This window comes from Strix uralensis, chromosome 3 (assembly GCF_047716275.1).
Source record: "Strix uralensis isolate ZFMK-TIS-50842 chromosome 3, bStrUra1, whole genome shotgun sequence".
Lineage (NCBI taxonomy): Eukaryota > Metazoa > Chordata > Aves > Strigiformes > Strigidae > Strix > Strix uralensis.
Genome location: NC_133974.1, coordinates 24,425,145 through 24,437,694, shown reverse-complemented (window position 1 = coordinate 24,437,694; position 12,550 = coordinate 24,425,145).

The following is a 12,550-nucleotide window of genomic DNA, read 5'->3' as shown; positions in this document are numbered from 1 at the left end:
AAATGCCCCCCCCCCCCATCCCCCCCCCCCCCCCAGCAACAATACGACCTGACGAGCAAATGGCGCGAGCCCAAGCTTAAGCGAGAGCCCACCCGAGAGACCCCTTCCCCTATATATCCCTGGGCATGACATCACATGGTATGAAATACTCCAATAAAAGTTAACTCCATCCTGGTCAAAACCACGACACAGGTGGGGTCATAGTGGTGACGATTTTCATGTATTAGTAAGTGGAATTTCACTGACTTGAGAATGTGAGTTTATAATTCAATGTCTGGGCTACTGACCCTTCCAGAGAAGACTGATTTCTTTCCAATTCTATCTAAAACAACCAGAAAAGGAGAAAGTGAAAATAAGAGCAGATTAGTTAACCTTGTACCCTGAACATAATTCCCTGAAGGATGCAGACCATCCACAAAGTTCTATAATAAGGCATGAGATTTTTTTCTTGTTGTAATGTATCTCTTCAGGAATGAAAGCAATCAACATGATTATCTGCAAAACCTAAGGAAATGTAATCATTAGCTGAACTGCTTAGCAAATGGTCCATATTAAGTGGTTCAATTCACAAGTCGCTTAGGGATGACAACGCAGTAGCAAGTGAAGGAGGGATGAGGTAGTCAAATTAGGAGAAAAATGATCAGTGGTACCTAATGGAGGCAAACTGATACAATCACAGTTCCTTAGTGAATGGACCTTAAATGCAACAGCATCTGCATGTTAAAATATGTTATGAGAAACCTCATGAATAGTATTCGCACTGTATAGATGTCAAGATGTAATGTTTATTCAGTTTTACATTCTGGTTGTGAGTTTCTATGGCAACAGAAAATTCACTGTAACAAATGTTAGTGGAATTGGGACTCCTAAATTCCTTGAACACTTTGAAAAATATGTACTCAGAATATTAGAGGTAATTCCGAAAAGGATGTAAAAATATTGTCTGGTTAAGTTATGGACTGGTTTTGGATGGTATAGAGTTAATTTTCTTGATAGTAGCTTGTATGGTGCCATGTTTTGGATTCGTGATGAAAACGGTGTTGGTAACACAGGGATGTTTTATTTATTGTTGAACAGTGCTTGCATACTTTTTTTCTCATACTACCCACCCCAGCAAGTAGGCTGGGGCTGCACAAGAGGCTGGGAGGGGACACAGCTGGGACAGCTGACCCAAACAAACCCAAGGGATATCCGATACCGTATGAAGTCAAGTAATAAGAGCTTGGGACAAAGAGTCATTCAGAGTTATGATGTTTGTCTTCCCATGTAACCATTACCAGTGATGAAGCCCTGCTTTCCACAAAATGGCTAAACATCTGCCTGTGGTTATGTAGTGAATGAATTCCTTATTTTCACTTGCCTGTGTGCACAGTTTTGCTTCATTTATAAAACATTTATTATTGCTTTGTTGCATTATCTCAATTGTGTTTTCACTGAGACTTGGCCAGATTTGACATGTTTATTCTCTCACAAAAATACATATACATTTTTCAACATGATTTCAGCCCTAAATTCTTGTATAACTTGTATAACACTATCTACTTATACAGTTTATAATGAAGATGGGAAAATAAAAATGAAAGGAAGAAAAATGGAAGGAAGGAAGGAAGGAAGGAAGGAAGGAAGGAAGGAAGGAAGGAAGGAAGGAAGGAAGGAAGGAAGGAAGGAAGGAAGGAAGGAAGGAAGGAAGGAAGGAAGGAAGGAAGGAAGGAAGGAAGGAAGGAAGGAAGGAAGGAAGGAAGGAAGGAAGGAAGGAAGGAAGGAAGGAAGGAAGGAAATCCCCAAACCCACGTGTACAAATGATCAAATAATGCTTTTAGTATTTTTGTTCTTATTCTGTCTCAAAAGTTCTGATGGTAGAGCTTTTTACAAAAAAAATAAAATTCTGTGCTCCAAAATATATTCTTTTTGTCAAGCCTTCAAAGTCTGAAGACACTCATATAAACGAAAGCAGAGGAAATTCAATTCCATTTAAGACTATTCACAGCAGAAAATGTTATTAATTTTATTTATCTTTTCTTATATACATAGTGACAATTTAATTACTATATATGAATGAGGCATCTCTCCTTTCTTGGGGGAATTTTTCAGTAGTGTGAAGTGATCAGAAAAACTGAAAACATTGTATTATAGTATGATTTTAGTGCACAAATTATTCACATGCAAAATGAATAGTTTAGGAAATGTCTAATTAGCTCGATACCTAAAATATGAACCAGTTAACAGTCCAGAACATGTTTAATTGTCTATTTCAGATTAAAGACAATTACAATGCCAATTAGTTATGGATAATTTAACAATGGTTGCTACCATATGTAACATTTTGAATTAGATGACACAGATACAGATACAATTATTGTGGTTTATCAGAACATCTTATTTTATAAAATTATTTTTCAGTGCATTGCAAATAGCTATTTTCTAAATGTTACTCTGTACTTCTCTTATTTTAATTAGAAATTTTTCTCCCAAGAAAAGAAGAAGGTGTTCACTGATTGACTGAAATTGTTTGGAAATTTCAATCTTCAGTGATGTTGTGACATACTTTTGAAGTGAGAAATGGTAGAAAAAGTCAAAGCAGTGATGATGGATATTGTTAATGGTGGAGGGAAACCTAAACAGGGCATGAAGAGAGTTCAAAAGTGAAGACACAGGTAAGGAAAAGAGAGGGAAAAATGTATTTTAAAACATATGAAACATACAGATTGAAACTGTAAGGAAGTTATCTTTTGGCTTGTGTTTGTAGAGGTTTTCTGGGTGTGTGGGGTTTTTGTACATAATGTTGAACACAAGATATTGGAAAACATTGTCTAGATTTTTTACTCACTGAATTGAGATTTCTCATCATCTGTACTTATCTTCAAAACTATTTTTTGTCTCACCAAAAATACCAGCTTTGTAATTCAAAACTAACTTTTTTTAAAAAAGTCATTTTATTTTGCTTTGTTGCATAATCATCCTGAAGGGGCTAGAACACAAATAAAGAAAAGAGAAAACATTAGGCATTTTTGCTGAATACGTCTCTGGTTTAAACAAATCCAATTTAATTTCACCAGTGCTTTAATGTACAGCCCAGATGCTCAGCTATCTCTGATCAAAAGCTACCCTCACCGAGCCTGGTCCTGACTGTCACCTGTGACCCCAAGTCCTAGACCAGCCTAGGCCCTTCCCCAGGGAGGTGCCTGATGCCTGGAGCTGGGACTGCCCCAGTGCCCCCGGCTGCCCTGGTCTGGTCTGGGGAGGTGGGACAGGCTCTGGCTGCCAGGCCCTGCCCTGCTGCCCCAGTGAGCCCCTGATGCTCCCAGGAGCCACTAGCCCCTGCTGTGCCCTGCCCCAAATCCTTCTCCCTGGTCTCTCTAACTGTTAAGATGTGAGAAAGTGTGTGAGATAAAAACAAGCAAGAACAGGAAAGTTAGAGACATAAGTGTAATTATTGAAAACAGAATAGTTAGTAGCTCAAGTATTTGGGAGGAATAGTAACAAGGATACAAAACCCTAAGAATAAAACCCCAGGGCACTAGAAGATGCCAACTCAGCAACCTTGAGGATTTGTCTGGCCTAAAGAGACCTCATAGAGCCTGGATCATCTTCACTTGATTGAGGACTGCCTGAACATCAGAGGTTCATTGAATCTTCCATCAGCGGTTGGGAGCATATTAATATTACACTAATGCATTAGCCCAAGCTGTCAGTTGTGTGCATTAGCTAATAATTAATTGCTCTGTACAATTAAATTGTGTATATACACTTTGTTTATTGTCTCTTTCCCGATAGTTGTAGTAATGCAAAAAAAGTGATCCAGAGATGGAGCATTAAGATACTTTCTAATATTTAGATTTAGATTAATAAAAACATTTCACATAAATTATTGATGGTGCTGTTCTAAATTATTTGAGCATAGTTATTTTCATTGTCATTATATGGATTTATGAGAAATGAAAAATATATTTTTTTATCTATGAAGAACATTCAATCAATAATTCTGATTTTTTTTATTTCTTGAAATAATAAATTTCAGTTTCTTTTCATCATCATCAATATATTTGAGATTAAAATATTTCAAATTTTCACATAATTTCCTGCTTGACTAACTTTTGGGGTGTTTATATCAAGTGCAGATGGAGTGGAGTTATTATGCCTCCTCTGCTTGAATGTTCATAGTACATTATGTAACAGTTCTGACTTTGCTCAAAAATATTCTTATATTTTAACAAAACCCACTATATTGCTTGTGAACCCTATATCTCTCAGAAAATCCTACCCTGCTGGAAATTTCACATCACAGTGAACAATCCAGCTGGGCAGATGTGAGAGACTGAAATATCAAATGATTGTCTCAAAGCTTTCTTGTGTGTGTGCTTTGAGTCACAGGGTGGTGTAAGTAGTGCCTCAAACATTCATCAAGGACCAGCTGTGGCCTTTATAATTAGTCTAAGGAATGTCACCCAAGGAAGCAGGAGTGTATTGAAGGATGCACCCTCCCACTCCCTTGCAGTTGTATTGACAAACTCCTTAGATAAGCCTCAAAGAGGGGGAAACGTGGCCTGAGTGAAATCAGGTGTTTCTCATCAAGCACAAGGACCGCTGATCACTGACTTCGTTGTATAAGCCCAATACTTTGTGGCTCTATTGTGACCACCAGATGCCATGGGTGCCTTGTAAATTACTTTGTGACTTCACCAGTGAGGAGATGATAAGAACTGATAAGAGGTGATCATTTTTGTCCCAGAAGCTAGATGATTGCTCAAGAAGCATGAAGTCAGCAGATCTGTGGGAACTGAGGCAAAAACAAAGGTGGGCAGGGCAAGCACAATCACTAACTCCATTGGAGAATGGGTGGTGCACCCCATTCCCCTTCAATATATGTGTAGAATCCATGCTTCACCTTTTTCCTCATCTCTCATGGAAATGAGTTGTGGAATACCTGCCTCTCTTTGTCTAGTATGCAGACCAGCTGATAAAATGAGCTTAAAAGGCAACAGAGAACTTTGCTGTGTGTGCACCCACCACTGAAGAACTGAAGACCGAGGACCAATAGGACATTGCTGGATCCATGGTGGTGACTATTCTTGTGACTCTATTCTGGATTCTTGCTTGATTTCTGTCTTCCTTTCATTCTATCCTATTGCTACCACTCTTCACTTTTAATAATAAAATCTGTTTTGGGTGTATGACATTTGACCTCATTTGTGTCTTAATCTCACTCTTGGGATCATATCAAAACTTTCCCTGACATTGGATCTGGACAGCAGACCAGAAAAGGGAATTTATTCCTTTCTAAGACTAAGTATGTATAATTTTTTTTAAAAAGCAATGTAGTCAATATATTCAAATTAAGCTCACATAGCAAAAGTCCTTTTGTCAGTGTCCTCAAACTGAAGTAGTAAATTAATCAAGGATAAAATGACATAGGACTATGTCATCCATAACAGAAATTTGTGTAGATATAGAAAATCTCTTGTTTGGACTGGATAGAACAATGAATATTACCTAAACAACCAGTATGAAATATTGATTATAAGAAGACTAATAAAAAAAAGAAAATTTCCTATGAAATTTATGAATTTAAAAATGTGGACACAAACAAAACTGACTTGTTTTAATCAAAACCAGATTTGTATCTAATAAAGTAAGGAGAGTATTGACTTCTGAGATTATCACCTAACAAGGAGACTCGGGGAAAAAAAAAATTACTAAAATTCGTCTTATAGAGGAAAATGATGAGTTGCTTATTTTATTTTTTTAGGTTTACCTATAGTCTATATGTTTCTTTCCTGAACTAAGAAGGAATGTATTTGACTTTTAAAACTCAAATTCTTTGAAATGAAAAAAAAAAAAAATCTGGAAAAGGAAGATCTAAGCTACCCTTAGTTCTATTGATTTATCTCTCATGTCTTCACTCTGAAAGTGTATATGACAAGATTAAACACAAATGATTTATGATCCTCTTATCTTTAGAAAAGCTGAAGAAACAATGGTTAATAGTCATGCAAATGAATTGAGAATTTGAGATTTGAATTCTTAGGGAAAGATAAAACCATGGTTGAGTAATTGTGGACTAGAAACAAATCTGCAAGAAATCTTTCTGCAGCAAACAGAAAACTGCTAAATAAATTGCTACCTCAAATCTCTAAACTTTTATTCTCACCAAAGTAAATGCTAAGAAATCTGTCCTTTGAGTTGTTATGTATTTTTAATTCAGAAAGTAATTTTTACTTCGGCTTCATCTGGCTCCCAAACATAAGACTGAATTGGGATGGTTAGTGGCATTACTGATGTTGGAAGCCCTGGCTCTTGAAAGGCTGCTGTATCTGTGGCACAACGGCTTGAACCATGACAGCTTGAAGTTTAGTGTTGGGCTGCATGAGTGTGCCAGTGTGTGACTGAGAGTGTGTGAAGGTATATTTTGTCAGATCAGGATTATAAACATGTATTTCTTATTTTGTTAGCCTCACAAATCCCTGAGGAGGCACCACACACAGAAATATGAAATGTGATTATTCTCAATTTAAAGTGGAAACATTGGACTCTGGTCAAAGCCTGATACTTATCTATTGGAAATAGGGCCAAACACTGAGGGATCATTTACTCTATGATTTTTTTTATATTTCTATATCTTTTTGCATTAATCCATGATATTGTCCATGAATAACCATTGATATTTCTTAGTTTTCTGAGTGATTTACACAGGCTTCAGCTCTTAGCTAGTGGCTCTCTAATAACATATATATGTGGTTCTTACAATGCTGCTGTCTTTGATAAAAGACTTCTATAATGTTATACTTAAATCAGAAATGTAAACAATCATGTTTCGTGACTGGCTGAGACATAATCACCAGTGCTTTCACCTCCCACAGAGATTTGCAAAGCGAAGATATAAGAACTGGTATATTAGCAGTGCAGGAGTAGTAAATTGAAGGGACAGCATCAATCTGCAGCAGGTGAAGACCAGGACTGTTATGTTTTGAAATTAGGTTACCATTGTAAATGACTAGAAAAAGAGAAAAACACTGAAAAATCTATACAATTTACAGTTTTGTCACTTTTTTAATATGTCACTTTTCTAAATATTTTAATTAATTCTATACTATAATTTTAACACTATTTTTTTACATGATATCTTAATTTGGTTTTGGAACATAGTTATTTGTATAGAACTAGTGAAATATTTGCTCCTAATGGAACAATACATGCAAAGTAATGTTAAATATGTGCTTTGACTTTGCGCACATGAATAGTTCACCAAACTCATTATATTTAAACACAAGCATACCTAAGATTAGTTTACATAAACATTATACAAATCCCTAATCCCTCTTTTTCTTGACTACAGTATTTGTTACTCTGAGTTTCACTTATACCTGAGATAAAGTTCATTGGATGCAAGTACTAACATTATTCTTCTACTTGCTTGCAATCATTAAATGTCTTCCCACCTGTCACAGCTGGTAAATATTAGCAAATTACACAGTAATTTCAGTATTCAGGTGAAGGTTTATTCATTTTGGTTGATATGTGGGAACTAACAAAAATATCTAAGCTGAGATATATGTGCCTTATGTCCCTGCTATAATCAGTGGAATGAGATAGGAAACTCAAAGACAGGTTCGCATTTCTTTGTGGGGTACTTTGCTTTTCTGAAGCAGGAGCTGGTAGCCACTGCCTCTGTCACTTATTTCTTCCCATTTGATCGTTGCCTCTGGCAAAATATTGTCTTTGTAAGGGCTCTAAACTGATATAGTTTCTCCTATTCTCTGATCAGTCTTCAAAATGTCTTATTACAACTTTGCTATAAATAAATTTCAGGATCTCACAAGTGAACAGTGCAGAGAAAATACCCTATAAGCATATTAACTCTTCTGTAACTGGAAAACTGAGAAGCAGGCATCCCACTTTAAGTAGAAGTTTTCAGCTCAAGAAAATACAAAACTCTTCACAGAAGTTATAGAAATTACTGAGCTACAGATCATGCTGTGCTGTATTTTGAATTCATTTGCCACACAAAATGGCATGAGTTAAACCAGCATGGTTCTGCCTTTTCTGCCTACCCAGATTCTACATAACCTGATACTAATGGGCCTCTCAGAGAAAAGGAACAACATTTGAAAGTCAGTTCTCTTATGTCCTGGAAGACTCCATTAAGCACTGAGCTATCGTAGAAGGTATAAATTTCCTCCAGGTATATATTTAAATAGCTCTTATGTTTGTGGAGCTGAACCCTATCAGAGCAGACTTGTGCTGAAGACACATTGGGAGTCTCCTCTGGGAAGGCAGGAAGCTAATGAGTAACCTGAATATCTTTAGTGGGTGTTTGAGTTAACTGCTAATGAATATAGTGCTTCCAAGAGATGAAAAGTTTGGGGCAAACAGAATTTTTCAAGCATACAGAATGATCATGGATAAACCAAATGTTCCTACAAGTATTTGATTATTCACGGTACTAAAAAATTTTGAGGATGCAGACCTTTATTGCATGTTCCTTTGTTCCACTGTAAAGATTTAAATCCTTTCCTGCATTTTTGTCTGGATCTTTGCAAGTGCCTGTTAGGGCCTTGTCCATGACCTATTGCACTACAGAGTGTAAAAGGGAGAAAAGGAGCCTCTACCTCCTTCTGCATTGCGCAGTAGTGAGAAAATGTCTTCATAATGTATTTACACAAGCTGATGTTTCATTTATGTAGCTCCTATAGATTTGTTTCCTTCAGAAGTCCTCTTATGTAGATATCTGTCCTGGGTCAGGCTGTGCTGGTACAAGTCCAAGCATAGGTTGCAGTTTTGTAGCAGTGCCACTGCTTTGGTACTATAATTATCAGTCCCCCACTTGATTTCAAGGAGACTGGAAGTCACAGTGATCATGAACATAGTCAAATAAATTCTAGTGTCTTATTTTAATAAATGTAAATAGGATTTTCCATCTCCCTAGCAAAAACATATGAGCTAGTGATTTTGAAAAGAATTAGTATTTTACTTTTTCCTTTGATCTTATACCTATCATTGGAAATACAATCCAAAAGTTTTGTTAAGGAAAATTTTGCCTCTTCCATGTTACCCATATTTTTATCTCACTTCAGTACTTAATGACTGAGGAATTCACTAACTCTTATAATGTTTTAGGAAACATTGCTTTTGCTAGTCAAAGGACCGAGATGCTTTCCTTTTCTTTACTTGGCCTTGTTAGAAAAAAAGAATAAAGCTGAATGAAGAAAAGCCCACAAACAGTAAAGAGAACGAAAAATGTGATTTCCTAAGGGACTCTGAAAGGTCTGAAATCCAGCAGGGAATAAAAGAAGCATTCATTATCCTTCTCTGCCTTCCTTTGGGCTAGTTCTGCCTTGCCAGATTTGCAGGACCTCTGCAGAAACTGCACATGCTTTTCATTTGTCTTCAATGTTCCTGGCAGCAGTTTTACAGGACTTTCACTGATTTGTATGCATTCATAATCAGAATCTTTGTCTTCTGGCTATATAGGGAAGCCAGCCTGCCCAATATTCACTGACAGAATACGTTTTACTCTAGCATAAAGAAAATATGTTATTGAAGGGATTGAATACTAATATCTCCAGGTACTGCAATTGACTGAGGTGTTTTATCTACACCCTCATGAAAAGCTGTAATGTACATGAAAAGTACAGTTGTAACTATTCAGATATGTTAAAATTCTATCTTTGTTTCAGAAAAAAAAAGTAGCCACAAAGGAAAGCTTTTTTTAATTGAAATGTTTATTATATACTGATATGAGGAAAAAATTGTAGTCTCTAAGAACTATTAAAATATATATGTTGATATAGCTGGATTTGAAAGTGAAGAAAAAATTTATTTGGTCAGTTTTGTCCAGAATTTTGTCAGAGTAACCATTTCTAGTTGTTGCCAGTAGTCCAGCTCCTCAAGTAGAACACATTAATCCTTTTGAAGGAGACCGATGTTTTTTGTAGGTTTTCGAAGAAATACTTAAATTAAAATCCTATCTGGAACAAGCCAATAATTAATAATTTATACATCTATTTCAAAAGTAAAATAACTTAATATGACATGGCACAAATACAGTAATCATCATGTTTCTTCAAGGACAATGGGATGCCCATAAACTTAAAGTTAATAAAGTTAAAAGAAAAATCAGTTTATATAAACTCAAAACAAAAGTTAAGATCCTAAAGTATTCAGGAATTAAAGCAATCTGATTTTCCCATATTGATTTTTAACAATGTCTTTTTTTTTTTTTTAGACACCATAGTTTTAGGTCTGTAGGTCTGAATAGTTATATTATTTAAATTAGTCAGTGACTTCTAACACCATATGTTCAGAGACCCATATGATGATACTTCCACCCTGTTCACACCTCTTTGAACTCTTCAGACTTTTATCTGAGGTGGAATAACAGTGGTCAAGATGAAAAATTAACTGGGAACAATATCAATACATTCTCTTCAAGTGGTGTACACTTTGAAGCAAACTCAAAGAAACCATAATTTTAACAAAAACTCACCTAATTCCTTTTGTTGTCTTCTATTTGTTTGTAGAACAGCAATTGGCAATAGCAAATATGTTTAACAAGGGCAATAAAAGACCAAGAAAAAATTACTTACAAAATTTTCCATTTGAAACAATTTAGCAAGTTCAGTGGAATTTATGTCTTATTTATATTTTATCTTTCCAATAGTTTTTTCTTGTCTTTTCTCAAATAAGTGATGGAAGATTCAAATACTCTGTCTCCATCTCCTGGCAGATAGGAACCAAACAGAAAACGTTGACTGGAATTCAGGAACCCGAGGGAGAGATATTAGGAGGAACTAAATTTATGTTTCTTGATTTATTTGCAGCTTTTCCCCAAAATCATCCCAAGTTCTTATAATGTAGAGAAACAGAAAACAATGACAATTTTATGCAGATAGAGTCAAAGGATCATATCCATTTGGCAATAACTCATAGAAGTTCTTCAGCCCTAATTTTCCATTAGAATAAAACAGGACTATGCAATTTAATGTAATGGAGAAATGCCTGTTTACAGTAAATGAGTATTTGAGGATTTTTTAAATCCCTAGATTGATAATTTAGAAGAAACATGATTGCATTTTCATTTGTTGATATGCTTAAAAATATACTTATGTCTTTGCTCTATCTAGTTTACCTGGAAATAATGTACTTTTTCATGACATTTATTGTATGATCAATTACATTTACGTATGTGATTTCCATGTAATTCTGAGGTTTGTTTATCTCCCTACTCCCCGCTATTATAGGTATTATCACAGATGCTTTTTATAATTTATTTTGGATAAACAGCAAAATGAAGTTTAGAGAAAATTACAGCAGATATGACTTCTTTCATTAAATTAAAGGCTTTATACTGGTTAATACTGTTGTACAGGGTCTGGCTGAGCCGGAATTGGTTTTCCCCTGTAGCAGCCCTCATGGTGCTGTGTTTTATGTTGGGAGCTGGCAGGGTGTTGATAGCACACTGGTGTTGTGGCTACTGCTGAGTAGTGCTTACACAGCACCAAGGCTCTTTTCAACATTCCGCCCCCCCCCCCCCCCCAGTGAGACGGGGTGGGCAAGATCTTGGGAGGGGGCACAACCAGGACAGCTGACCCGAACTGACCAAAGGGATATTCCATACCATATGATGTCTGCTCAGTATAAAGCTGGGAGAAAGGAGGAAGGGGGTAGGGTCACCCTTGGTCCTCCGAGGCAACCACTACGCGTATCGGAGCCCTGCTTCCTGAGAAGGCCCGACATCGCCTGTTAATGGGAAGTAGAGAATAAATCTGCTTTCTTTTTGCTTCCATGTGTGGACCTTTGCTTCACTTTGCCTACATTAAAACTGCTTTTGTTTTACCCACAAGAGTTGTTTTTTTTCCTACCTTATTTTCTTTCCCTTTTTTGCCCTGTTGAGAAAAAAGGGGGAAGGGGGGGAAGCGATAGAGCGACTTGGTGGGTACCTGGCATTTAGCCAAGGTCAAACCACCACAACTGCTATATATATCAATTAACAATTAACTCACAGGTGTAGGGAAGAATGTCATTAAAGATAATGTTAAAAGAATAAATTGCTATTGCATCTTATGCCTCTCATACAGCTTATATTAACATATTTTTAAACTTAAAATCTTCTATGCATTAACTACATCATACTCAAATTGAAAAATTAAAACAGTCCTAAACTTGATATATCAACTCTCAGTCTATTTATCTGAGCAAGTAATACATTTATTTGCATAATCTCAAACAGTTTCAAGCTATGATTCCTTCCCAACTGTGATCTGCAAAGCATGCTCGCTTTTATCGCAAGAAAAGGAAATTACACACATTTTCTTTTTTTTTCTATTCTACCTTTTTATTTGGGAGACATTTCCAGTAAATTAAGCCTGTACTCATATATACTTGCAAGTGCAAGAGTGGGAAGAAGACATCTATTGCCCATCTACTAATCAAACTCATTTGAGATAGGGGCCAACCAAGTCCATGTTAATGCTCTTGGTACTGTATGCATATACAGTCCCGTTTCTTGTAACATGACTGCCAGTTTGTCCACTGGTGGTGTTAGCATTCCTTA